General features: G+C 49.0%; 1 protein-coding gene across 8 annotated transcripts in view; it reads right to left on the reverse strand.

Annotated features, from left to right (window-relative positions):
• The window catches only part of LOC140199933 (tripartite motif-containing protein 2-like), a 96,413-nt gene extending 80,488 nt beyond the window's left edge, over nt 1-15,925 (reverse strand). For 7 of the 8 annotated variants that reach the window (XM_072262416.1, XM_072262420.1, XM_072262415.1 and 4 more), the window contains exon 1: nt 15,746-15,925. The gene's annotated coding sequence lies outside the window, so the exon portion shown is untranslated. Of the gene's footprint in view, nt 1-11,186; nt 11,314-15,745 lie in introns of all 8 variants that reach the window. The other variant, XM_072262414.1, reaches the window with a different exon arrangement.
• Nucleotides 15,926-27,496: the final 11,571 nt, after the last annotated feature.

The following is a 27,496-nucleotide window of genomic DNA, read 5'->3' on the forward strand; positions in this document are numbered from 1 at the left end:
AGGCTTTAAAGCAGGCCGCGAAGTTTGAATAAATCTCTTTCATCGCAACTCTAACTCACCGACTCCGTGTCGTTATTCTAGCGCTGTGTGTAGCACACCGCTACAATTGGTGACCCCGACGGCCCAAACACTATTTGGACCAGAGATGACCGACGCTGCATCTGTTCACGCAGTTTCGTTAAAACTGCCAAGCTTCTGGATGCTGCGACCCCAATTATGGTTCGAACAAGCAGAAGCACAATTCCACATTCGGCAGATAACCTCGGAGTCCACCTGCTACTACTACGTGCTGAGCTCTCTCGACCAAGAGACTGCTGCACAAGTTGAGGAGTTTATACAGTCGCCCCCGGAGGACAGCAAATACACAGCATTCAAAGCCCTGCTCATAAGGACTTTCGGACTTTCACGGCGCGAACGAGCACGCCGCTTAATACACCTGGATGGTTTGGGAGACAGGCCGCCATCAGCCTTAATGAATAAGATGCTGGCCCTGGCTGAAGGGCACAAACACTGCCTCATGTTTGAGCAGGCGTTCCTAGAGCAACTGCCCAAGGACATATGCTTGCTGCTGTCCGACGCAGATTTCAGCAACCCCCGGGAGGTGGCAGCCCGAGCAGATGTGCTATGGAATGCCAGGAAAGAGAGAGGGGCGCCCGTCGCACAGATCACCAAGCCGCATGCCCAACGACAGACCAGACCAGGCCCGGCAGCAGAGCCTACAAAACCCGGCGACGGGAGTGAGGAGCCCAACGGACAATGGTGCTTCTACCACCAGCGGTGGGGCACAGAGGCCCGCCGCTGCAGACCACCCTGCAAATACCCAGGAAACGCCAGGGCCAGCCACCACTGATGGCTACGGCGGCTGGCCATCAGGACAGCCTCCTGTACGTCTGGGACAAGCAGTCGGGACGCCGCTTTTTGGTCGACACCGGAGCGGAGATCAGCGTCTTACCTCCGAGTTACGACACCTGCAACAGAGAACCAGGACCCACCCTGAGGGCCGCAAATGGCAGCACAATATGAACCTACGGCACCCGCACAGTGTGGCTACAGTTCAGCTCCAGCCGGTTCACGTGGGACTTCACACTGGCCACCGTGGCCCATCCAGTCCTGGGGGCGGATTTTCTACTAGCCCACAGCCTGCTGGTCGACCTGCAAGGGAAGGAATTAGTCCACGCCAAGACTTTTCAAACGTTCTCCCTGGGTGAAGCACAGTTGCCAGCCCCACACCTGGACATCACGCTGTCCGACGACGAATTCACCAGGGTTCTGGCGGATTTCCCATCAGTACTGACACCGCAGTTCACGGCAGCCATGCCCAGACACGGAGTACAGCACCACATCCCGACCCAGGGACCACCCCTCCACGCCCGTGCTCGAAGGCTTCCCCCGGACAAGCTCTGACTGGCGAAGGAGGAGTTCAAGAAGATGGAGGAATTGGGGATCATACAACGGTCCGACTGCCCATGGGCCTCCTCCCTTCACAAGGTGCCCAAGGCAACGGGGGGGGGGGGGCTGGAGACCATGCAGTGACTACCGCAGACTGAACAAGGCTACAACGCCAGACCGCTACCCTGTGCCACACATTCAAGACTTCACAGCAAACCTACACGGCACAAGGATCTTTTCCAAGGTAGACCTCGTCCGGGGATACAATCAACTCCCTGTACATCCGGATGACATCCCCAAAACAGCACTCATCACCCCATTCGGACTTTTCGAATTCCTCCGAATGCCATTTGCTCTAAAGAATGCCGCACAGACTTTCCAGCGGCTAATGGACGTGGTGGGACGCGACCTGGACTTTGCATTCATCTATTTGGACGACATCCTCATAGCCAGCAGTAGTCGGCAGGAGCATCTGTCCCAACTCCACCAGCTCTACTCCCGCCTGAGCGAATTCGGCCTTACAATCAACCCAGCCAAATGCCAGTTCGGACTTGATACCATCGACTTCCTGGGCCACAGGATTACTAAAGACGGGGCAACCCCGCTGCCGTCAAGGTAGACGCAGTCCGCAACTTCCCCCGACCCAACACAATCAAAGGCCTGCAGGAATTCGTGGGTATGGTGAATTTCTACCACCGTTTCCTCCCCTCAGCAGCCCGAACCATGCGCCCCCTGTTCACTCTAATGTCGGGTAAGGGCAAGGACATTACCTGGGACGAAGACACCGCAGCCGCTTTCATTAAAACCAAAGAAGCCTTGGCAAACGCCGCGATGCCAGTGCACCCCAGAACGGACGTTCCTACTGCCCTCACGGTGGACGCATCCAACACAGCAGTCAGTGGAGTGCTGGAACAACTCATCGAGGGTCGCTGGCAACCCCTGGCGTTCTTCAGCAAACACCTACGACCACCTGAACTCAAATACAGTGCTTTCGACCGGGAGCTATTGGCACTACCTGGCAATCCGGCATTTCAGGTACTTCTTAGAAGGTAGGCCCTTCACCACGTTCACAGACCACAAACCGCTTACCTTTGCGTTCATCAAGGTGTCCGACCCCTGGTCGTCCCGCCAGCAGCGACATCTGTCCTACATCTCCAAGTACATGACGGACATCCGGCATGTCTCTGGAAAGGACAACGTCGTGGCGGACGCACTATCCAGACCTACCATACAGGCCCTGTCCCAGGGGGTGGACTATGCAGCGCTGGCAGAGGCACAGCAGGCAGACGCTGAGATTCCCAGTTACAGGACTGCAGTCTCCGGTTTGCAGCTCCAAGACCTCCCCGTAGGCCCAGGTGAAAGGACCCTACTATGTGACGTAGCTACCGGCCAACCCCGCCCCATTGTCCCAGCAGCCTGACGCCAGCGGGTTTTCGAGTCCATTCACAACTTAGCGCACCCCTCCATCAGGACAACGGTCCGGCTGGTCGCCAACAGGTTTGTGTGGCATGGACTTCGTAAGCAGGTCAGTGAATGGGCCAAAACGTGCAAGCAGTGCCAAACGGCCAAGGTGCAGCGGCACACCAAGGCTCCGCCGCAGCGGTTCGAACCCACCCACCGGAGGTTCGACCACATTCATGTGGATATCGTGGGGCCCCTGCCAGTGTCACGAGGAGCACGGTACCTCCTAACTATGATAGACCAGTTCACCAGATGGCCAGAGACAGTCTCGCTCACCGACACCACCTCTGACTCCTGCGCCCGAGCACTGATCGCAACCTGGGTAGCCCACTTCGGGGTACCGGCCCACATTACCTCCGACAGGGGCGCCCAGTTCACCTCCAGCCTGTGGTCGGCTATGGCCAACCTTTTAGGATCTCAGCTACACCACACAACTGCCTACCACCCACAGTCGAACGGACTAGTGGAGCGCTTCCACCGTCACCTGAAATCGGCTCTCATGGCCCGCCTGGAGAGGCCTAACTGGGTGGACGAGCTTCCCTGGGTCCTGCTCGGAATCCGCACGGCGCCCAAAGAGGATCTGCACACCTCGTCGGCTGAGTTGGTGTACGGTGCACCCCTGGTAGTCCCAGGAGAGTTCATACCAGCCCCAAGGGGGCAAGAGGAAGAACCCACAGCAGTCCTGGACAGACTACGGGAGAGGCTCAGTAACCTGGCCCCCATCCCCACTTCACAGCACGGACAGAGCCCGACCTGCGTACCCAAAGACCTGCAGAACTGTAAGTTTCTTTTTATACGACGTGGCGGACACCGGGCACCGCTACAGCGGCCCTACGAGGGGCCGTTTAAGGTGATCAGGAACAACGGGTCCACGTTCGTGCTGGACACAGAGGGGAGAGAGGAGGTTTTCACGGTGGACCGACTCAAACCGGCCCATGTGGACTTGGCGCAGCCGGTCCAGGCTCAGGCACCTCGGCGCAGGGGCAGACCTCCCAAACAGAGGCCGATCCAGACTGTGGACATTGGGGGAGGTATCACCGGTTCTGGGGGGGGGGGGGGGGTTATGTGGCGACCCACTTTCTGGCACCCACGAACCGGCTCACAACAGCGCACGCAGGCAGAGGGCCAGCCTCAAAAAGGGCGCCAGGCCATCTTCACCAGCAGGGGGAAAATCCCGTGCGCAGAAAGGGTCTGGGAACATGCATTCCCCACAGCAGTCCTGCCCCAGGGAGGGCGGGAACGGGAAGGCTTTAAAGCAGGCCGCGAAGTTTGATTAAATCTCTTTCATCGCAACTCTAACTCACCGACTCCGTGTGGTTATTCTAGCGCTGTGTGTAGCACACCGCTACAACCGCACATTTATTTCTGCTACCAAAATGCATGACCAGGCATTTTTCAACACTGTATTTCATTTGCCACTTTCTTGTCCATTCTCCTAACCTGTCTTAATCCTTCTACAGCCTAACTATTTCCCCAACACTACCTGTCCCTCCACCAATCTTCATATCATCTGCAAACTTGGCAATAAAGCCATCTATTTCATCATCTAAATCATTTATATACAGCATAAAAAGAAGTGGTCCCAACACCAACTCCTGCAGAACACTACTAGTCACTGGCAGCCAACCAGAAAAGGATCCTTTTATTCCCACTCGCTGCCTCCTACCAATCAACCAATGCTTTAACCATATAACTTTTCTGTAATACCATGGACTCTTAACTTGGTAAGCAGCCTCATGTGTGGCACCTTGTCAATGGCCTTCTGAAAGTCCAAATATACAACATCCACTGCATCCCCTTTATCTATCCTACCTGTAATCTCCTCAAAGAATTCCAACAAGTTCATCAGGCAGGATTTTCCCTGAAGGAAACCATGCTGACTTTATCCTATCCTGTCCTGTGTCACCAAGTATTCCATCACCTTGCCCTTAACAATCAACTCTAACATCTTCCCAACCATTTTGGTCAGGCTAACTGGTCTGTAATTTCCTTTCTGCTGCCTTCCTTCTTTCTTAAAAAGTGGAGTGACATTTGCCATTTTCCAGTCCTCTGGCACCATGCCACAGTCCAATGATTTTTGAGAGATCATTTCTCATGCCACCACAATCTGTAACACTACCTCTTTCAGAACCCTAGGGTGCAGTTCCTCTGGTACATTTAGGTCCTACAACTTTTTGAGCACCTCCTTCCTTCTGATAGTAACTGCACCCATTTCTCTGCCTTCCTGCACTACAACATCTGGCACACTGCTCGTGTCCTCCACAGTGAAGACTGATGCAAAATACTCATTTAGTTCATCTGCCATCTTTATAGGCCACCATCACCCAGGAAATGCCCTCTTCTCATTGCTACTATCGAAGAGGAAGTACAGAAGCCTGAAGACACACACTCAATGTTTCAGGATCAGCTTCTCTCCCTCCACGTCAGATTTCTGAATGGATAATGAACCCATGACCACTACCTCACTATTTTATTTTTTCCTCTCCCTTTTTGCACTATATATCTTCATGTAATTCATATTTTTATGTACTGCTGCTACATAACAATAAATTTCACGACATATATCAGTGATATTGAACCTGATTATGATTCAGAGAAAAACAATCACAGGTCACTTACTCTGACACCAGCAGGAGAGTGCTGCAATCTATTGTTAAAGACGAGGGCTCATGCACTATAACACTGATGTTAACCAACAGAGTACAGTGAGAGGGAGGGTTCGGTGGACCAGCTGATGTGGTGAGGTTGGAACTGAGTCGAGTGCCACACAAGAGATTATTGAACAAACATAGAGCAAGCTATTGATGGTAATATCCAGAGGTGAGCTAAACAGGCAGCTGAAAGGAGGACTATACGGGCCATTTCTGGTTTCAAGAGCCGTGGCCAGAGTTGGGTGAGGCAATCTGCCTGCATGCTTTGGATGAAGGGATGAGCTATGACCGATCTGTGATAAAAGTTGGGTGTCAGCATGAGCCGTGAACAGGGTACAGGGAAGCTTCGAGTGAACACAGATGGTGTAAGTGAAGCAGCAAGGAAGAGGCAGATGGAACACAACATGATCATCTTCTCGCTGTTAAAAAAAAATTGCAGAGGTGAAATAGATCTTAAAACAGTGGAAGGATAGAAGGCACTGGTGTTCAGAGACCACAGTGTCCTTGCAAAGCTGAAAATGAATTTAATATCAAAGTACATATATGTCACCACATACAGCCCTGAGATTCTTGCAGGCAATCACAATAAATGCAAATAACACAAAAGAATCTGTGAAAGACCGACCCAAGAGGATGGTCAAACAAATTGTGCAAATAGAAAAATGGGAAAAATATAAATAGTAATAATAAATAAGCAATAAATATAGAGAACATGAGATGAAGAGGCCTTCAAAGTGAGTCCAATGTTATGGGAATAGTTTAGTGATGGGTGAACGAAGTTATACCCTCTGGATACCAACCACCAAGTTAAAGCAAGCCTGTACTGAAAGCAGGGAATAGATAGATTCAGCCTGGGCAAAGAGAAGCAGGTAACGTTCCAGGTCTGGGACTGTTACCAGAGGATTCAGATACAAGGAGCAAGGACACCACACTCCATCTATATTCATTCATGTGACTTTAACACCAAAGACAAAGGTTGCAGGTGCAGTGCAACATCACCATCTGTAGGCTTTCTCTTGTTTAGAAGTACATTGTCATTGTCTAGTCACTAGAATACTACAGTCACAAACAGGCCCTTCAATCCCTCTAATCCGTGCCAAACTATTAATCAGCCTACTCTCATCGACCTATACCCGCACTATAGCCTTTCATAACCCTCCCATTCACGTACCTGTCCAAATTTCTCTTAAAAATTTTCCTGGCATAATTTACATATTACTATTTAATTATTTATGGTTTTATTACTATTTAATTATGGTGCAACTGTAACAAAAACCAAAGTCCCCCAGGATCAATAAAGTATGACTATGACTAAAATGCTAAAAATGAGCACGCATACACCATTTCCACTGGTAGCTTGTTCCACATTCTCACTATCCTCTGAGCAAAGAAGCTCCCCCTCATGTTCCACTTGAACATTTCACCTTTCACCCTTAACCCATGACCTCTAGCTCTAGTCTCACCCAACTTCAGTAGAAAAAGATCTACCTACATTTACCCTATCTATATCCCTAATAATTTTGTACACCTCCATCAAAACTCCCTTCAATCTACATTCCAAGGAATAAAGTTCTAACCTATTCCTTTCCTTATTCTTTGTGATTGGACTACTACACAGTGAGGTCTTTTCCAGGAATGTCTAACTGAAGTTTAAATTCTCCCTTCAACAGGAGTTCAGTGAAACCTCTCACTGCCCCCCTCTGTGATCTCTGCTGTCATCCGACTCTGACCATGTGCTCAGAGACCTCCTACCATAGCCACGTATCCTTCTGTGATCATCTTTGCCACCATCTTCTACGCCATCTCCAATTGAATCCTACCACCAAGCACATATTTTCATCGCCGCCGCTCCCCCCCACTCCCCCCCACTTACTGCTTTCCAGAAGGATCACACCCTACGTGACTCCTTTGTCTATTCATCTACCACCTGGCCCCCCAACCCCCGCCACCCAACTGATCTCCCTCCTGGTACTTATCCTTCCAAGCAGAACAAGTGCTACACCTCCTCCCTCACTATCATTCAGGGCCCCAAACAATCTTTCCAGGTGAGGCAACACTTCACCTGTGAGTCTATTGCGGTCTTCTACTGTATCCGATGCTCCTGGTGTAGCCTCTTGTATATCGGCAAGACCCGACATAGATTGGGAGCTTCACTGAACACCTACACTCCGCCCGCCAGAAAAAGCTGGATCTCCCAGCTGCAACCAATTTTAATTCTACTTCCCATTCTGACACAAAGCAGTAAGACTATAAGACACAGGAGCAGAACTAGACCATTTGGCCCGTCGAGTCTGCTTTGCCATTCAATCATGGCTGACCCTTTTACCCCCCTCCTCAACCCCATTCTCCTGCCTTCTCCCTGTAACCTTTGATGCCATGTCCAATCAAGAACCTATCAATCTCTGCCTTAAATACACCCAACCACCTGGTCTCCACAGCTGCACGTGGTAACAAATTCCACAAATTCACCACCCTTTGGCTAAAGTAATTTCTCTACATCTGTTTTAAATGGATGTACCTCTACCCTGAGGCTGTGCCCTATTGTTCTAGACTCTCCCATCACGGGAAACATCCTTTCCACATCTACTCTGTCTAGGCCTTTCAAAGGTTTCAATAAGATTCCCTGTCATCCTTCTAAATTCCAGCAAGTACAGACCCAGAGTCATCAAACATTCCTCATATGATAACCCTTTCATTCCCGGAATCATCCTCGTGAACTGCCTCTGGACCCTCTCCAATGACAGCACAGTTTTCTGAGATGAGAAGCCCAAAACCATTCACAATACTCAAGGTGAGGCCTCACCAGTGCCTTATAAAGCCTCAGCATCAAATCCCGGCTCTTATATTCAAGATCTCTTGAAATTAATGCTCACACTGCATTTGCTTTCTTCACCACTGACTCAACCTGCAAGTTAACTTTTAGGCTGTTCTGCACAAGGACTCCAAAGTCCCACTGCATCCCAGATTTTTGGATTTTTTCCATGGTTAGAAAATAGACTGCACATTTACTTTTACTACCAAAGTGCATGACCATGCATTTTCCAACATTATATTTCATTTGCCACTTTCTTGCCCAATCTCCTAATCTGTCTAAGTCCTTCTGCATCCTACCTGTTTCCTCAACATTACTTGCTCCTCCACCAATCTTTGAATCATCTGCAAACTTGGCAACAAAGCTCTCTATTCCATCATCTAAATGACTGACATACAGTATAAAAAGAAGTGGTCCCAACACTGACCCCTGCGGAACACCACTAGTCACTGGCAGCCACCCAGAAAAGAAACTATTTATTCCCACTCGCTGCCCCCTACCAATCAGCCAATGCTCTAACCATGTTACTAACTTTCCTATAATACCATGGGCTCTTAACTTAGTCAGTAGCCTCATGTGTGGCACCTTGTCAAAGGCCTTCTGAAAGTCTAAATATATAAGATCTACTGTATCCACTTTATCTATCCTACTTGTAATCTCCTTAAAGAATTCCAACAGGTTCATCAGGCAGGATTTTCCCTGAAGAAAACCATGGCTTTGTTCTATCTTGTCCTGTGTCACCAAGTACTCCATCACCTCATCCTCAACAATTGACTTTAACATCTTCCCAACCACTGAGGTCAGCAATTTCCTTTCTGCTGCCTTCCTCCTTTCTTAAAGAGAGAAGTGACATTGCAGTTTTTCAGTCCTCTGGCACCATGCCACAGTCCAATTATTTTTGAAAGATCATTACTAATGCCTCCACAATCTCTACCGCTTTCTCTTTCAGAATCCTTGGATGCAGTTCATCTGGTCCAGGTGACTTATGTACCTTTAGGTCATTCAGCTTTTTGAGCACCTTCTCCCTTGTAATAGAAACTTCTATTCCTTCACACACTACATCTGGCACAGTACTCGCGTCTTCAACAGTCAATCCATGGCCTCCTCCACTATTGTGATGAGGCCACATTTGTGTTGGAGAAGCAATACCTTATAGTCACTCTGTGTAGCCTCCAAACCTGAAGATATTGACATTGATTTTTCAAACTTTCGGTAATGCCCTCCCCCTCACCAATCCCCATTCCCATTTCCCTCTATCACCTTATCCCCCTACCTGCCCATCACTTCCCTCTGGAGCTTCCCCCTTCCCTTTTTTCTATGACCTTCTGTCCTTTCCTGTCAGATTCCCCCTTCTCCAGCCTTTACCTCTCTCACCAATCGACTTCCCAGTTCTTCCCTTCATCCCCTTCCCCTTCCTGGTTTCACCTATCACCTACCAACTCGTATTTCATAGAACCATAGAAACTACAGCACAGAAACAGGCACTTTGGCCCTTCTTGGCTGTGCCGAACCATTTTCTGCCTAGTCACACTGACCTGCACACGGACCATATCCCTCCATACACCTCCCATCCATGTATCTGTCCAATTTATTGTTAAATGTTAAAAAAGAACCCGCATTTACCACCTCGTCTGGCAGCTCATTCCATACTCCCACCACTCTCTGTGTGAAGAAGCCCCCCCAATGTTCCCTCTGGTTTTTTTTCTCCCCTTGCCTCAGTGGAAAAAGCCTGCTTGCATTCACTCTATCTATACTCATCATAATTTTATATACCTCTATCAAACCTCCCCTCATTCTTCTACGCTCCAGGGAATAAAGTCCTAACCTATTCAACCTTTCTCTGTAACTGAGTTTCTCAAGTCCCGGCAACATCCTTGTAAACCTTCTCTGCACTCTTTCAACCTTATTTATATCCTTCCTGTAATTTGGTGACCAAAACTGAACACAATACTCCAGATTCAGCCTCACCAATGCCTTATACAACCTCATCATAACATTCCAGCTCTTATACTCAATACTTTAATAAAGGCCAATGTACCAAAAGCTCTCTTTACGACCCTATCTACCTTGACGACACTTTTAGGGAATTTTGTATCTGTATTCCCAGATCCCTCTGTTCCACTGCACTCCTCAGTGCCTTACCATTAACCCTGTATGTTCTACGTTGGTTTGTCCTTCCAACGTGCAATACCTCACACTTGTCAGTATTAAACTCCATCTGCCATTTTTCAGCCCATTTTCCCAGATGGTCCAAGTCCCTCTGCAGGCTCTGAAAACCTTCCTCATTGTCTACTACACCTCCAATCTTTGTATAATCAGCAAACTTGCTGATCCAATTTACCACATTATCATCCAGGTCATTGATATAGATGACAAATAACAATGGACCCAGCACTGATCCCTGTGGCACACCACTAGTCACAGGCCTCCACTCAGAGAAGCAATTCTCTACCACCACTCTCTGGCTTCTTCCATCGAGCCAATGTCTAATCCAATTTACCACCTCTCCATGTATACCTATACCCCCCCATCTTCTTACTCTGACTTCTCATCTATTTTTCCCTCAGGCCTGATGAAAGGCCTTGGTCCAAAATGTCGACTGTTTACTCTTTTCCATTGATGCTGCCTGGCCTGCTGAGTTCTTCCAGCAGTTTGTGTTTGTTGCAACCTTCCCCTAGAACTCAAGACCCAACAACACCATCACTTTCCAACCAACACTAAAGAAACAGGCAGAGACCACTCAAGCCCTTCTACTGAGATCATGGCTAATCACTCACGCTCAGTACCAAGGGATGCATTATCACCAGAAGACACAAATAATAGGCGATTTTGGCCAGATCCTGAATCATTAATCAGCAGGAAGAGTTGCTAACCTCAGCATTTCACAAGGAACACGATGCATGAGGTGCCGGAACTTTGAATAAGGTGCTGATGAAGATGGTGAGGGCTCTGGTTTAACCGATTCTGTGAAACGGAAGGGGGTGAGATGTGGTTTCCGTACTGCAGGAGGGAGAAGGTGAACAGGGAAAGACCAATTACACAGGCAAACATCAGCAGTGGGGGCATTGCCTAGACCTGCAATAAAGGACACACATCAAACCCAGAAGAAAGAATAATATCCGCTGAGCACAATCAACAATTTATGGTAAGTCATATTAGGGTTCCTCTGGAGTAGTTGGGGATATTCCCAGCAGTGGGGATGAGAAAGACCAGTGAATGCGATGGGGTGGCTCTGTTGATACAAAATACAATTAAATCCTTAGAAACAGATTCTGCTCACGTTATAAATCAATGATTTGGATTGCGGGTGATACAAAGATAGACGGGGGCAGGCAGTGTTGAAGAAGCAGAGAATCTGCAGAAGGATTTAGATAGATTAGGAGAATGGGCAGATGGAATACAGTGCCAGTAAGTGTACGGTCATGCACTTTGGTAGAAGGAATAAAGGCAAATAAAGGAATAAACAGAGAAAATTCAAAAATCAGAGCTGCAAAGTGCAGGAATCCCTAACGTTGAGGAACATTGCATTTGCTTTCCTTACCACCACACTGGAGGACCCACACACACACTGACCCTCACTGGCAGACGGACCCACACACACTGACCCTCACTGGGGGATGGACCCACACACACTGACCCTCACTGGGGGACAGACCCACACACACACTGACCCTCACTGGCAGACGGACCCACACACACACTGACCCTCACTGGGGGATGGTCCCACACACACACTGACCCTCACTGGCAGACGGACCCACACACACACTGACCCTCACTGGGGGATGGTCCCACACACACACTGACCCTCACTGGCAGACGGACCCACACACACTGACCCTCACTGGGGGACAGACCCACACACACACTGACCCTCACTGGGGGACGGACCCACACACACACTGACCCTCACTGGGGGATGGTCCCACACATACACTGACCCTCACTGGGGGACAGACCCACACACACTGACCCTCACTGGGGGACGGACCCACACACACACTGATCCTCACTGGCAGACGGACCCACACACACTGACCCTCACTGGGGGACAGACCCACACACACACTGACCCTCACGGGGGACGGACCCACACACACACTGACCCACACGGGGGACGGATCCACACACACTGATCCTCACTGAGGGACGGTCACACACTGAGCCTCACTGAGGGACGGTCCCACACACACACTGACCCTCACAGGCAGACGGACCCACACACACACTGACCCTCATGGGGGACGGACCCACACACACACTGACCCTCATGGGGGACCAACCCACACACACTGACCCTCACTGGGGGACGGACCCACACACACACTGACCCTCACTGGGGGATGGTCCCACACACACACTGACCCTCACTGGCAGACGGACCCACACACACTGACCCTCACTGGGGGACGGACCCACACACACACTGACCCTCACGGGGGACAGATCCACACACACTGACCCTCACTGAGGGACGGTCACACACTGACCCTCACTGGGGGACAGACCCACACACACTGACCCTCACTGGGGGATGGACCCACACACACTGACCCTCACTGGGGGACAGACCCACACACACACGGACCCTCATGGGGGACGGACCCACACACACACTGACCCACACGGGGGACAGATCCACACACACTGATCCTCACTGAGGGACGGTCCCACACACACACTGACCCTCACAGGCAGACGGACCCACACACACACTGACCCTCATGGGGGACCGACCCACACACACTGACCCTCACAGGGGACGGACCCACACACACACTGACCCTCACTGGGGGACCGACCCACACACACACTGACCCTCACTGGGGGACGGACTCACACACACACTGACCCTCACAGGGGACGGACCCACACACACTGACCCTCACAGGGGACAGACCCACACACACTGACCCACACACACACTGACCTTCACTGGGGGACGGACCCACACACACACTGACCCTCACGGGGGACGGATCCACACACACACTGACCCACACGGGGGACGGATCCACACACACTGACCCTCACTGAGGGACGGTCACACACTGACCCTCACTGGGGGACAGACCCACACACACTGACCCTCACTGGGGGACGGACCCACACACACACTGATCCTCACTGGCAGATGGACCCACACACACTGACCCTCACTGGGGGACAGACCCACACACACACTGACCCTCATGGCGGACGGACCCACACACACACTGACCCACACGGGGGACAGATCCACACACACTGATCCTCACTGAGGGACGGTCCCACACACACACTGACCCTCACTGGAGGATGGACCCACACACACTGACCCTCACTGGCAGACAGACCCACACACACACTGACCCTCACTGGAGGGTGGACCCACACACACACTGACCCTCACTGGTGGACGGACCCACACACACTGACCCTCACTGGGGGACGGACCCACACACACGCTGACTCTCACGGAGGGACGGACCCACACACACACTGACCCTTACGGGGGACGGACCCACACACACACACTGACCCTCACTGGGAGATGGACCCACACACACACTGACCCTCACGGGGGACGGACCCACACACACACTGACCCTCACAGGGGACGGTCCCACACACACTCTGACCCTCACTGAGGGAAGGGCGCACGCGCACACACACACACACTGACCCTCACTGCCAGATGGACCCACACACACTCGGACCCTCACTGGGGGATGGACCCACACACACTGACCCTCACTGGGGGATGGTGCCACACACACTGACCCTCACTGAGGGACGGTCCCACACACACACTGACCCTCACTGGGGGACGGACCCACACACACACTGACCCTCACTGGGGGACGGTCCCACACATGCACACTGACCCTCACAATGAGCTCTGAATGAACTTAGGGTCTATTGTACAGTTGTACAGTTTTGGGCTCCTTATCTAAGAAAAGATGTGCTGGCGTTGGCGAAGTTCACGAGAATGAAAGGGTTAATGTACGAGGAGTGTTTGATGGCTCTGGGCCTGCACTCACTGGAATTTAAAAGAATGGGGGGGGGGGGAACTTTCTCATTGAAACCTATTGAATAATGAAAGTCCTAGAAGATATGGAGAGGATGTTTCCTACAGAGTGAGTGAGTGTGAGGGCCAGTCCCCCAGTACCATTCTGACTACATCTGCAAATATGAAAGAGCACCAGGATTTGGGAGGGGTATCCAAATGTCGATGTTCCATCCAGGGTTAGCCTTAGGCACAGACACTAAACCTGGTGGGAGGAGGACTGTGTCTGAGGGTGGGTGACAGGGGATGGGAAGGGTGTGCATGGAATGACCCCAGTACCAGGCCTAGAGGCCAAATTACCAGCTGCTGACATTGACAGACTCATTGTGAGTGATGGCCCAGCAGGGAGAGGTCTGAGTGACTGAGGAGCAGGGAGCTGAGGGAGATAGGGGGAGGGGGGAAGCAGAGGGAGACAAGTGGGGAGATGGAGGGTCAATCCAGTCAGTGACCCCACACACACTCTGCACCGATGCAGTCTCAATGGAATTCAGGGGCTTGTCAACCCAACCAACAGAATCCCACTCATATCACCCTGTCCCCATCTCTCCCATCAACACCCGCCCTTCACCACCACCCCTCCCCTCAACACCACTCTCCCATTATCCCCACCCCCTCCCCATCACCCCTCTCCCTCCATCAACCCCACCCCAACACCCCGTACCCCTCCCATCACACCCTACCCCTCCCACCACTCCATACCCCTCCCCTCACCCCCACCCTCCCATAATCCCCACCCCCTCCCCCTCCCCTCACCCTCACCCCCTCACCCCCTACCCCTCCCCTCACCCTCTACCCTCCCATAATCCCCACCCTCCCCATCACCCCTCTCCCTCCATCAACCACACCCCATACCCCTCCCCTCCCAACACCACGTACCCCTCCCCTCACCCCCCCATAATCCCCACCCCCTCCCCATCACTCCTCTCCCTCCATCAACTCAACCCCATCATCCTATACCCCTCCCCTCCCATCACCCCTCCCCTCACCCCCTACCCTCCCATAATCCCCAACCCCCACCCATCACCCCTCTCCCTCCATCAACCCCACCCCATCACCTCGTACCCCTCCCCTCACCCCATCACCCCGTGCCCCTCCCTCAGCCACAAACTGTGACCCATGCTGGCTATTCTCTGCTACCAGGGGACGGCTCCGTTAACTCCGCCGATCCTGAGGCCGGAGCCGCCCGGCCAGCCCAATCTCGAGCCCCGGGGCCACTCCCTCGCCGCTGATCCTGAGGCCTGAGCCGCTCCCAGCCCGGGTCTCGGACACCGGGATCAGCAGCCGGTGCAGCCCCTCCTAGCCGTGATACCCCCGTCATCGCGACCGGCGGCTCCCTCTCTCCGCTTGCCCGCCCGCCCACAGGCCCCGGACACAGAGACTCACGGTGCCGCTCATGGCCGCGGGATGCGAGCCCCGGCTGCGGGAAGCGGCGGCGCCAGAGGCCGAGGACGACGGATCCGTCTGCCGATCCACCCGCCGATCCCTCTTCCCAGCACTCCCGATCCCCGGGTCCGGTCCGTCCGCCCGCCGCCGACCGCTGACTGCGGGCACTGACGTCAGGCTGCAGCAAGGCGGTGCCGGGCGGGGGCGGAGCGGCTCCGCCCCGGGGAGGGACCGGGCACCGAGCACTGGTGGAGGGGGCCAACAGCGTCTGCTTACCGGCCACCAGGAGCGAGCTGGGGCGGGGCTCACTCCGGGAGCGGTGCGTGGAGAGGGCTCGCACCGGCTCAACACAGCAACAATGCCCGGAGCAGTGCTCCCAACAATGCCGGAACACCACATCACTGGTGCACCAACAACGCCTGGACTGTACTCCCACCAATACAGCAACAATGCCCAGGCAGTGTATCCCTAATGCAGCAACAATGCCCGGAGCAATACTCCCACCAATGCAGCAACAACGTCCAGTGTAATACATGACCCCCTCCCCATGCAGCAGCAATGCCCGGCAAAGTACATTCATCAATGCATAAACAATATCTGGTGTAGTATATCCCCAAGACAGCAACAATACTCTACTCAATTAATGTGGCTCAATTAGTTATCCAGATATTATCCAGTACCCTTCTGCTAATGCACTAATAATGTTCTCTGCCACCAATGCAGCAGAAATACACCATTCAGTAGCACAGACTCAAAATAATGGGACGTCCTTTTGGAACAGAGATGATGAAGGTTTTCTTCACCCAGAAGGTCGTAAATCTGTGGAATTCCATAAGGCACAGAGTCTGGCCCTGTAGCTCAGAAGGGAGGGAAAGGAAGAGGATGGCAGCAATGATAGTGGACTCTATAGTCAGAGGAACAGATAGGTGACTCAGTGAAAGCGAAAATGGAACACGGATGGTAGTTTGCCTCCCAGGTGCCAGGGTCTGAGATGTTTCTGGACTCATCCACAATAACCTGAAAAGGGAGGATGAGCAGCCAGAAGTTGCGGTACATATTGGCATCAATGACACAGAAAGAAAAAGGGGTGGAGGAGGGCCTGAAAACAGACTACAGCATTAGGAAGGAAGCTGAGAAGCAGGACCTCAAGGGTAGTGATCTCAGGATTACTGCCTGTATCACGTGCCAGTGAGGATAGGAATAGAATGAGGTGGCAGATAAATGCGTGGCTGAAGAATTGGAGCGGGGGCAGGGATTCAGATTTCTGTACAGTTGGGACCTCTTCTGGGGCAGGTGTGACCTGTATAAAAGGGACAGGTTGCACTTGACTGTAAGGGGGACCAATATTCTTGCGGGCAGGTTTACTAGAGCTGTCGGGAGTGGGTTAAACTAATATGGCAGGGTGATGGGAACGGCAGGTATTATGACAGAACTGAGCAGGTTTACAAGCAGATGATGGGTGTGACATGAATGTAAGGAAGGACAAACCAATGATTGGGTACAAATGCAGACAGAGCAAACAGTTAAATTGTACCACAGGCAAAATTCAAAAGGGCGAAAATTGCAGGACTGAAGGTGAAATGCACGTAGTATTCAGAATAAGGTGGACGAACTTATGGCAGAGTTAGAGATTGGTCAGTATAAAATTGTGGGCATCACTTAGTTGTGGCCGAAAGAAGCCTAGGTATTGGTAGCTTAATATTAGAGGATATACTTTGTATCGAAAGGACAGGCAGGAAGGCACAGGCGCTGGTGTGGGCCTGTGATACCCTGCTGGTCAGTACCTGACCATGTAAAAGGTGGTGAACCTGTGATCCTGCAATAGTCACTACCTGACACTTGGAAAGGTGCTCCCTTGTTTCTGTTTCTGTCAGCAATCTGCTTCCTTCTCAATAACAACACCTTCCTGCCAATTCCTTCACCTTTAATTCTGTGCGCGTTAATCTCTTACATGGAATGTTATTGAAGCTTTGTGAAAATCCAAATACACCCCACCCACTCAGATGCTCTGCTGGCTTCACTGCCAAAGCATGTAGTCAGAAAAAGGCCAGTAACATCATGACGGATCCCACCCACCCTGCTCATGTGCTGTTTGTCTTAATCCCAGCAGGAAGGAGATATGTTGCATCCATGCCAGAACCACCAGACTCACAAACAGCTACTTTCCCCGAGCAGTACATCTGATCACACCTCCACGGACTAAATCACCACCACACCACCCTGCCCATCCCCTCCCCCAACCATTACTACTTTATCATTTCCCATCAGGAACCTTACAGTACTGTGCCAAAATCTTAGGCATGTACCATATATATAGGTAGGGTGCCTCAGACATTTGCACAGTACTCTCTCACACTCCTTCTGCAGTGCTCCTCTCTCACCATTCCCAACATCCTTTGTTCCTGCCAGAATAACAAGTTTCTGCTCCATATTGACAAATGCAGTACTGTGCCCTACCTATATATTTGTTCCTAAGACTTTTCATAGTTCTGTACATATTGACTCTCCTGTGCCTTGCATTACTTTACGGACATACAATAGTCTATATCCATAAGCCCTCTATATATATATATATATATATATGTGTGTGTGTGTGTGTGTGTGTGTGTGTGTGTGTATATACATATATATAGTATTTTTTTTTAATTATTGGGTTCTTTATCTTATTGTGTTGTTTTGTGCTGCATCAGGCTGGAGTAACAATTATTTCATTCTTCTTGACATGTGTACTGTAAATGACATTCAATGCTTATTCATGGTTAGGATGAAAAAGTCAGTGGATTGATTAGTAAGTTTGCAGATTGCACACAAATTTGTGGAGCTGTGGATAGTGAGGAAGTTTGTCAATAGACAAAGTGGGATCTGTGGACAGATGTTTATTTTGGGAGGTCAAATATAAGGAGAAATTCTACAGTAAATAATAGGACCCTCAGAAGTATTGATGTACAAAGGAATTTTGGGGTACAAGTCCACAGCTCTCTGAAAGCGGCCAGACAAGTGGGTAGGCTGCTAGAGAATGTGTTTTGAATGTTTGCTTTCAATAGATCAGGCTTTGATTTGAGAAGTTGGTAAGTAATGTTGTAGCTGCACAAAACTTTGGTTGGATAATATTTGGGGCATCGTGTGTAGTTCTGGTTGACAGACTATAGGAAGGATGAGAAAACTTTGGAGAGTGTGCAGAATGTACAAACTTGGGTTGTTTTCTCTGGAGCCAAGGGGAGACTTGATAAAAGTTTCTAAAATTAAGATTAGAGTAGATGGTCAGAGTCTTTCTCCCAGGGTAGAAAGGTCAAATGCAGGAGTGGTTTATAAGGAAAGGAGAAAGGTTAAAGGAGATCTGCAGGGCAACATTTTTTGCAGAGTGGTGGTTTGCTGGAGGCAGATGGAACAGCACTCCAAGGCATGGAATGGAGATTCTGCAGATGCTGGAAATCCTGAGCAGCACACACAAAATGCTGGATGTCAGCAGCATATATGGAAAAGAAGAAAGGGTTGGCATTTTGGGCCAAGCCCCTTCATCAGGACAGGGTTTCAGCCCAAAATGTCAACTGTTTATTCCTCTCCATAGATCTGCTTGACCAGCTGAGCTCCTGCAGCAGTTTGTGTGTGTTACTCTGTAATAGAGGAACACGGGTCATTTGCAGTCAGACAGGATTCATTTAGTTTTGCACCATGGTCAGTATGTATTTCACAGGCCAAAGGGCCGTTCCTGTGCTGTACTGTTCTATGTTACAGTACATACTCTCCAATCCAGGCAGCATCCTGTGAGCCATTTCTGCACCCTCCCCAAAGCTTCCAGGAAAGAAGTGACGGTGACCAGAGCTGCACACCATACTCCAGATCCGGCAGAGACAAACATTTACACAGTGCTACCATGACTCTGGCATTGGGAAAATCAGGCCAGCGTCAAATCGTAAGAAAGGGAATTTGTTGAATGCCTATGAGTTGGCGTTTTAGAGCAGCTTCTGCTTGAGCCTAGTAGGGGAAAAGCTATCTTAGATTGGGTGTTCTGTAATTACCCAGATCTTATTAGGGAGATTAAAATAAAGGAAGACTTCGGAGTAGTGTTCATAATATAATTGAATTCATACTGCAACTTGGGAGGGAGAAGCATGAGTCACATGTTTCAGTATCACAATAGGATAATGGGAATTACAGAAGCATGAGAGAGGAGCTTGCCCACATGGATTGGAGGAGGATACTGGCAGGGATGATGGCAGAGCAGAGATGGCTGAAGTTTCTGGGGAATAGTTCACAAGGCACAGAATAGATATGTCCCACAGAGGAAGAAGTTCTCAGATGGCAGGGGTAGGCAAGCATGATTGACAAAGGAAGTTGAGGATTGCATAAAAGCCAAGGAAAGAGCATATAAGGTAGCAAAAGTGAGTGGGAAGTTGGATTGGGAAGCTTTTAAAATCCAACCTAAGGCAACTAAAAAAGCTATAAGAGGGGAGAAGATGAAATATAGATAGATAGATAGATAGATAAATAGATAGATAGATAGACAGACATACTTTATTGATCCCGAGGGAAATTGGGTTTCGTTACAGTTGCACCAACCAAGAATAGAATATAAATATAGCAATATAAACCATAACTAGTTAAATAATAATATGTAAATTATGCCAGATGAAAATAAATCCAGGACCAGCCTATTGGCTCAGGGTGTCTGACCCTCCAAGGGAGGAGTTATAAAGTTTGATGGCCACAGGCAGGAATGACTTCCTATGACACTCTGTGTTGCATCCCGGTAGAATGAGTCTCTGGCTAAATGTACTCCTGTGCCCAACCAGTACATTATGTAATGGTTGGGAGACATTGTCCAAGATGGCATGCAACTTGGACAGCATCCTCTTTTCAGACACCACTGTCAGAGAGTCCAGTTCCATCCCTACAACATCACTGGCCTTACGAATGCCAGTGATGTTGTGGGGATATGAGGGCAGGCTAGCCAATAATATAAAGCAGGATACCAGAAGATTTTCTCAGTTATATGAAGAGTAAAAGGGACGTGAGAGTTGATATTAGACCACTGGAATATGTTGCTGGTGAGGTAGTAATGGGGTCAAAGAAATGGCAGATGAACTTAGAGGGTACTTTTCATCAGTCTTCACTGTGGAAGACACCAACAGTGTGCAGGAGGTCTGTGAGTGTCATGGAGCAGGAGTGAGTGACATTGCTATTACAAGGGAAAAAGTGCTAAGCAAATTCAAATGTCTTAAGGTGGATAAGTCACGTCAACCAGATGGTCTACATCCCAGAGCCTGAGAGAGGTTGCTGAAAAGATAATGGATGCATTGGTCATGATCTTTCAAGAATCACTTGATTCTGGCATGGCCCTGGAGAACTGGAAGATTGCAAATGTCACTCCACTCTTTAAGAAGGGAGGTAGGCAAAAGAAAGGAAACTATAGGCCAGTTAGCCTCACCTCAGTGGATTGGAAAGTGTTGGAGTCCATTACTAAGAATGAGGTTTCAGGGTACTTGGAGACTAGTGATAAAGTAAGTCAAAGTCAGCATGGTTTCTGTAAAGGGAAATCTTGCCTGACAAATCAGAGTTCTTCGAGGAAGTAACAAGCAGGGTGGACAAAGGAGAGGCAGTGGATGTCATTTGCTTGGATTTTCAGAAGGTGTTTGATAAGGTGCCACACATGAGGCTGCTCAGCAAGACAAAATCCTATGGCATTATAGATTTGGTGGATGTGAAGAGGATGTTCCCTGTGATGGGGGTATCCAGAGCCAGAGGGCACAGCCTCAAAATTGAGGGGTGACCTTTTAGAATGGAGGTAGGAGGAATTTTTTTTGCCAGAGAGCAGTGAATCAGTGGAATGCTCTGCCACAGACTGCGGTGGAGACCAAGTCCACAGGTAGATTTAAGGCGGATGTTGTTTCCTGATCAGTCAGAGCTGTCACAACCAGGGATTCAGCAGCGCAGTCGATATGGCAATTGAGCTTGTGAATATGCATGTCTCAGCTAGTTATTATTTCATTGTGATTGTACTTAACGCTATTCTTTTCATTCTACTGCTTGTCGAGACTTGAGCAAAACACAGCAACGTTTTGCTGCCTGCTTGCATTCGACCTTGCCTGAGAAATTGGACTGTCGAGTCAAGTGACTCTGAAGATGAGCAGTATTGGTTTTATATTTACTTATTCTTTTTCAGCCGCAGTGTAGGCTTCATTCTCTATTTGAAAGTTTTAGTTAACGGCCCTGTTTGGCCTAGTGTTTAGTGTTTTCTTTTCCCTTTAACTCAAAGTCTGTGACCTATTGGCACACTTCAGTGTCTCTCACCCCGCATTTTAGTCATACCTGAACCCGGTGACAAGGGCATCAAAGGTTATGGCGAGAAGGCAGGTGTATGGGGTCACATGGGATCCAGGAACAGCCATGATGGAATGGAAGAGCAGACTCGATGGGCTGAATGGACTAATTCTGCTCCTGTGTCCTATGGACTTCTTGTCCTTAATATTTTAATCTCTACAATTTCCCCAACAATTCCCTACTAATACTCATTTGATTACATAGAACATAGAATAGTACAGCACAGTACAGGCCCTTCAGCCCACAAAGTTGTGCCGACCCTTAAATCCTGCGTCCCATATAACCTTCCACCTTAAATTCGTCCATATAACTGTCCAGTAGTCTCTTAAATTTCACTAGTGTATCTGCCTCCACCACTGACTCAGGCAGTGCATTCCACGCACCAACCACTCTCTGAGTAAAAAACCTTCCTCTGATATCCCCCTTGAACTTCCCACCCCTTACCTTAAAGCCATTTCCTCTTGTGCTGAGCAGTGGTGCCCTAGGGAAGAGGAGCTAGCTGTCCACTCTATCTATTCCTCTTAATATCTTGTACACCTCTCTCATGTCTCCTCTCATCCTCTTTCTCTCCAAAGAGTAAAGCCCTAGCTCCCTTAATCTCTGATCATAATGCATACTCTCTAAACCAGGCAGCATCCTGATAAATCTCTCTGTACCCTTTCCAATGCTTCCACATCCTTCCTCTAGTGAGGTGACCAGAACTGGACACAGTACTCCAAGTGTGGCCTAACCAGAGTTTTAGAGAGCTGCATCATTACCTTGCGACTCAAACTCTATCCCTTGACTTATGAAGGCTAACACCCCATAAGCTTTCTTATCTACCCTATCCACCTGTGAGGCAACTTTCAGGGATCTGTGGACATGTACCCCGAGATCCCTCTGCTCCTACACACTACCAAGTATCCTGCCATTTACTTTGTACTCTGCCTTGGAGTTTGCCCTTCCAAAGTGTACCACCTCACACTTCTCTGGGTTGAACTCCATCTGCCACTTCTCAGCCCACTTCTGCATCCTATCAATGTCTCTCTGCAATCTTTGACAATCCTCTACACTATCTACAACACCAACAACCTTTGTGTCGTCTGCAAACTTGCCAACCCACCCTTCTACCCCCACATCCAGGTCGTTCATAAAAAAATCATGAAAAGTAGAGGTCCCAGAACCGATCCTTGTGGGACACCACTAGTCACAACCCTCTAATCCAAATGTACTCCCTCCACCACCACCCTCTGCTTTCTGCAGGCAAGTCAATTCTGAATCCACCTGGCCAAACTTCCCTGGATGCCTTCTGACTTTCTGAATAAGCCTACCACGTGGAACCTTGTCAAATGCCTTACTAAAATCCATATAGATCACATCCACTGCACTACCCTCATCTATGTGCCTGGTCACCTCCTCAAAGAACTCTATCAGGCTTGTTAGACATGATCTGCCCTTCACAAAGCCATGCTGACTGTCCCTGATCAGATCATGTTTCTCTAAATGCCCATAGATCCTATTTCTAAGAATCATTTCCAACAGCTTTCCCACCACAGACGTAATGCTTACTGGTCTATAATTACCCAGTCTATCCCCACTACCTTTTTTGAACAAGGGGACAACATTCGCCTCCCTCCAATCCTCCGGTACCATTCCCGTGGACAACGAGGACGTAAAGATCCTAGCCAGAGGCTCAGCAATCTCTTCCCTTTCATCGTGGAGCAGCCTGGGGAATATTCCATCTGGCCCGGGGAATTATCCATCCTAATGTATTTTAACAACTTCAATACCTCCTCGCCCTTAATATCAACACGCTCTGGAACATCAGCCTCACTCATATTGTCCTCATCGTCATCAAGTTCCCTCTCATTGGTGAATACCAAAGAGAAGTATTCATTGAGGACCTCGCTCACTTCCACAGCCTCCAGGCACATCTTCCCACCTTTCCAGGCACATCTTCCCACCCTTCCAGGCACATCTTCCCACTTTTATCTCTAATCGGTCCTACCTTCACTCCTGTCATCCTTTTGTTCTTCACATAATTGAAGAATGCCTTGGAGTTTTCCTTTACCCTACTCGCCAAGGCCTTCTCATGCCCCCTTCCTGCTCTCCTCAGCCCCTTCTTAAGCTTCTTTCTTGCTTCCCTATATTCCTCAATAGACCCATCTGATCCTTGCTTCCTAAACCTCATGTATGCTGCCTTCTTCCACCTGACTAGATTTTCCACCTCACTTGTCACCCATGTTTCCTTCACCCTACCATTCTTTATCTTCCTCACTGGGACTAATTTATCCCTAACATCCTGCAAGAAATCTCTAAAGATGCGAAGAATGACAGAGATGCAAAGAAGTTTTTTTAGCCATAGGGTGGTGAATCTATGGAATTTGTTGCCACGGGTGGCAGTGGAGGCCAAGTCATTGGATGTATTTAAGGCAGAGATTGATAGGTATCTGAGTAGCCAGGGCATCAAAGGTTATGGTGAGAAGGCGGGTGAGTGGGACTAAATGGGAGAATGGATCAACTCATGATAAAATGGCTGAGCAGACTTGATGGGCCAAATGATCGACTTCTGCTCTTTTGTCTTATGGTCTTAAACATCGACCACATGTCCATAGTACATTTCCGTGCAAAAACATCATCCCAATTCACACCCGCAAGTTCTAGCCTTATAGCCTCATAATTTGCCCTTCCCCAATTAAAAATTTTTCTGTCCTCTCTGATTCTATCCTTTTAGACCATAAGACAAAGGAGCAGAAATCGGCCATTCGGCCCATCGAGTCTGTTCCGCCATTTTATCATGAGCTGATCCATTATCCCATTTAGTCCCACTCCCCCGCCTTCTCACTATAACCTTTGATGCCCTGGCTACTCAGATACCCATCAATCTTTGCCTTAAATACACCCAATGACTTGACCTCCACTGCTGCCCGTGGCAACAAATTCCATAGATTCACCACCCTCTGGCTAAAAAAATTTCTTCGCATCCCTGTTCTGAATGGGCGCCCTTCAATCCTTAAGTCATGCCCTCTCGTACTAGACTCCCCCATCATGGGAAACAACTTTGCCACATCCACTCTGTCCATGCCTTTCAACATTCGAAATCTTTCTATGAGGTCCCCCCCTCAGTCTTCTAAGGAATACAGTCCAAGAGTGGACAAACGTTCCTCATATGTTAACCCTCTCATTCCCGGGATCATTCTAGTGAATCTTCTCTGTACCCTCTCAGCACATCCTTTCTTAAATAAGGAACCCAAAACTGCCCACAGTACTCCAAGTGAGCTCTTACCAGCACCTCATAGAGCCTCAACATTACATCCCTGCTCCTAGACTCTATTCCTCTAGAAATGAATGCCAACATTGCATTCGCCTTCTTCACCACCGACTCAACCTGGAGGTTAAGCTTAAGGGTATCCTGCACGAGGACTCCCAAGTCCCGTTGCATCTCAGAACTTGAAATTCTCTCTCCATTTAAATAATTGTCTACCCGTTTATTTCTTCTGCCAAAGTGCATAACCATACACTTTCCAACATTGTATTTCATTCGCCACTTCTTTGCCCATTCTTCCAATCTATCCAAGTCCCTCTGCAGACTCTCTGTTTCCTCAGCACTTCCGGCCCCTCCACCTATCTTCGTATTGTCAGCAAATTTAGCCACAAAGTCATCTATTCCATAATCCAAATCGTTGATGTACAATGTAAAAAGAAGCGGCCCCAACACGGACCCCTGTGGAACACCACTGGTAACCGGCAGCCAACCAGAATAGGATCCCTTTATTCCCACTCTCTGTTTCCTGCCAATCAGCCAACGCTCTATCCATGTATGTCACTTTCCCGTAATTCCATGGGCTCTTATCTTGTTAAGTAGCCTCATGTGTGGCACCTTGTCAAAGGCCTTCTGAAAATCCAAATATACAACATTCACTGCATCTTCCTTGTCTAGCCTACTGGTAATTTCCTCAAAAAATTGTAATAGGTTTGTCAGGCAGGATTTTCCTTTAAGGAAACCATGCTGAGTTCTGCCTATCTTGTCATATGCCTCCAGGTACTCTGTAACCTCATTCTTGACAATCGACTCCAACAACTTCCCAACCACCGATGTCAAGCTAACAGGTCTATAATTTCCTTTTTGCTTCCTTGCCCCCTTCTTAAATAGCGGAATGACATTTGCAATCTTCCAGTCCTCCAGAACCATGCCAGAATCTATCGACTTTTGAAAGATCATTGCTAATGCCTCCACAATCTCCACAGCTACTTCCTTCAGAACACGAGTGTGCATTCCATCTGGTCTGGGAGATTTATCTACCTTTAGACTATTTAGCTTCCTGAGTACTTTCTCTGTCATAATTGTGACTGCGCACACTTCTCTTCCCTGCCACCCTTGAGTGTCTGGTCTACTGCTGATGTCTTCCTCAGTGAAGACTGATGCAAAATACTCGTTCAGTTCCTCCGCCATCTCCTTATCTCCCATTACAATTCCTCCAGCATCATTTTCTATCGGTTCTATATCTACTCTCACCTGTCTTTTACTCTTTATGTACTTGAAAAAGCTTTTACAGTAGTATCCTCTTTGATATTATTTGCTAGCTTCCTTTCGTAGTTCATTTTTTCCCTCTTAATGACCTTCTTAGTTTCCTTTTGTAAGCCTTTAAAAACTTCCCAATCCTCTGTCTTCCCACTAATTTTTACTTCCTTGTATGCCCTCTCCTTTGCTTTAACTTTGGCTTTGACTTCTCTTGTCAGCCACGGTTACATCCTTTTTCCACTCGAAAATTTCTTCTTTTTTGGAATACATCTGTCTTGCACCTTCCTCAATTCTCACATAAACTCCGGCCACTGCTGCTCTGCTGTCTTTCCCGCCAGTGTCCCTTTCCAGTCAACTCTGGCCAGTTTCTCTCTCATGCCACTGTAATTTCCTTTACTCTGCTGAACTACCGACACATCGGATTTCGGCTTCTCTTTCTCAAACTTCACAGTGAACTCAATCATGTTATGATCACTGCCCCCCAAGAATTCCTTCACCTCAATCTCTCTAATCACCTCTGGTTCATTACACAATACCCAATCCAGTACAGCCAATCCCCTAGTGGGCTCAACAACAAGCTGTTCTAAAAAGCCATCTTGCAGACATTCTACAAATTCTCTCTCTTGAGATCCAGTGCCAACCTGATTTTCCCAATCCACTCGCGTGTTAAAATCCCCCACAATTATCATAACACTGCCCTTCTGACAAGCCTTTTCTATTTCCAGTTGTAATTTGTAGTCCACATTACTGCAGCTGTTTGGAGGCCTATAAATAACTGCCATCAGGGTCCTTTTACCCCTGCAATTTCTTAGCTTAACCTATAAAAATTCTGCACCTTCCGATCCTATGTCACCTCTTTCTAATGATTTAATATCATTTCTTACCAATAAAGCCACGCCTCCCCCTCTGCCTACCTGCCTATCCTTCTG

The sequence above is a fragment of the Mobula birostris genome, chromosome 7 (assembly GCF_030028105.1).
Source record: "Mobula birostris isolate sMobBir1 chromosome 7, sMobBir1.hap1, whole genome shotgun sequence".
Classification (NCBI taxonomy): domain Eukaryota; kingdom Metazoa; phylum Chordata; class Chondrichthyes; order Myliobatiformes; family Myliobatidae; genus Mobula; species Mobula birostris.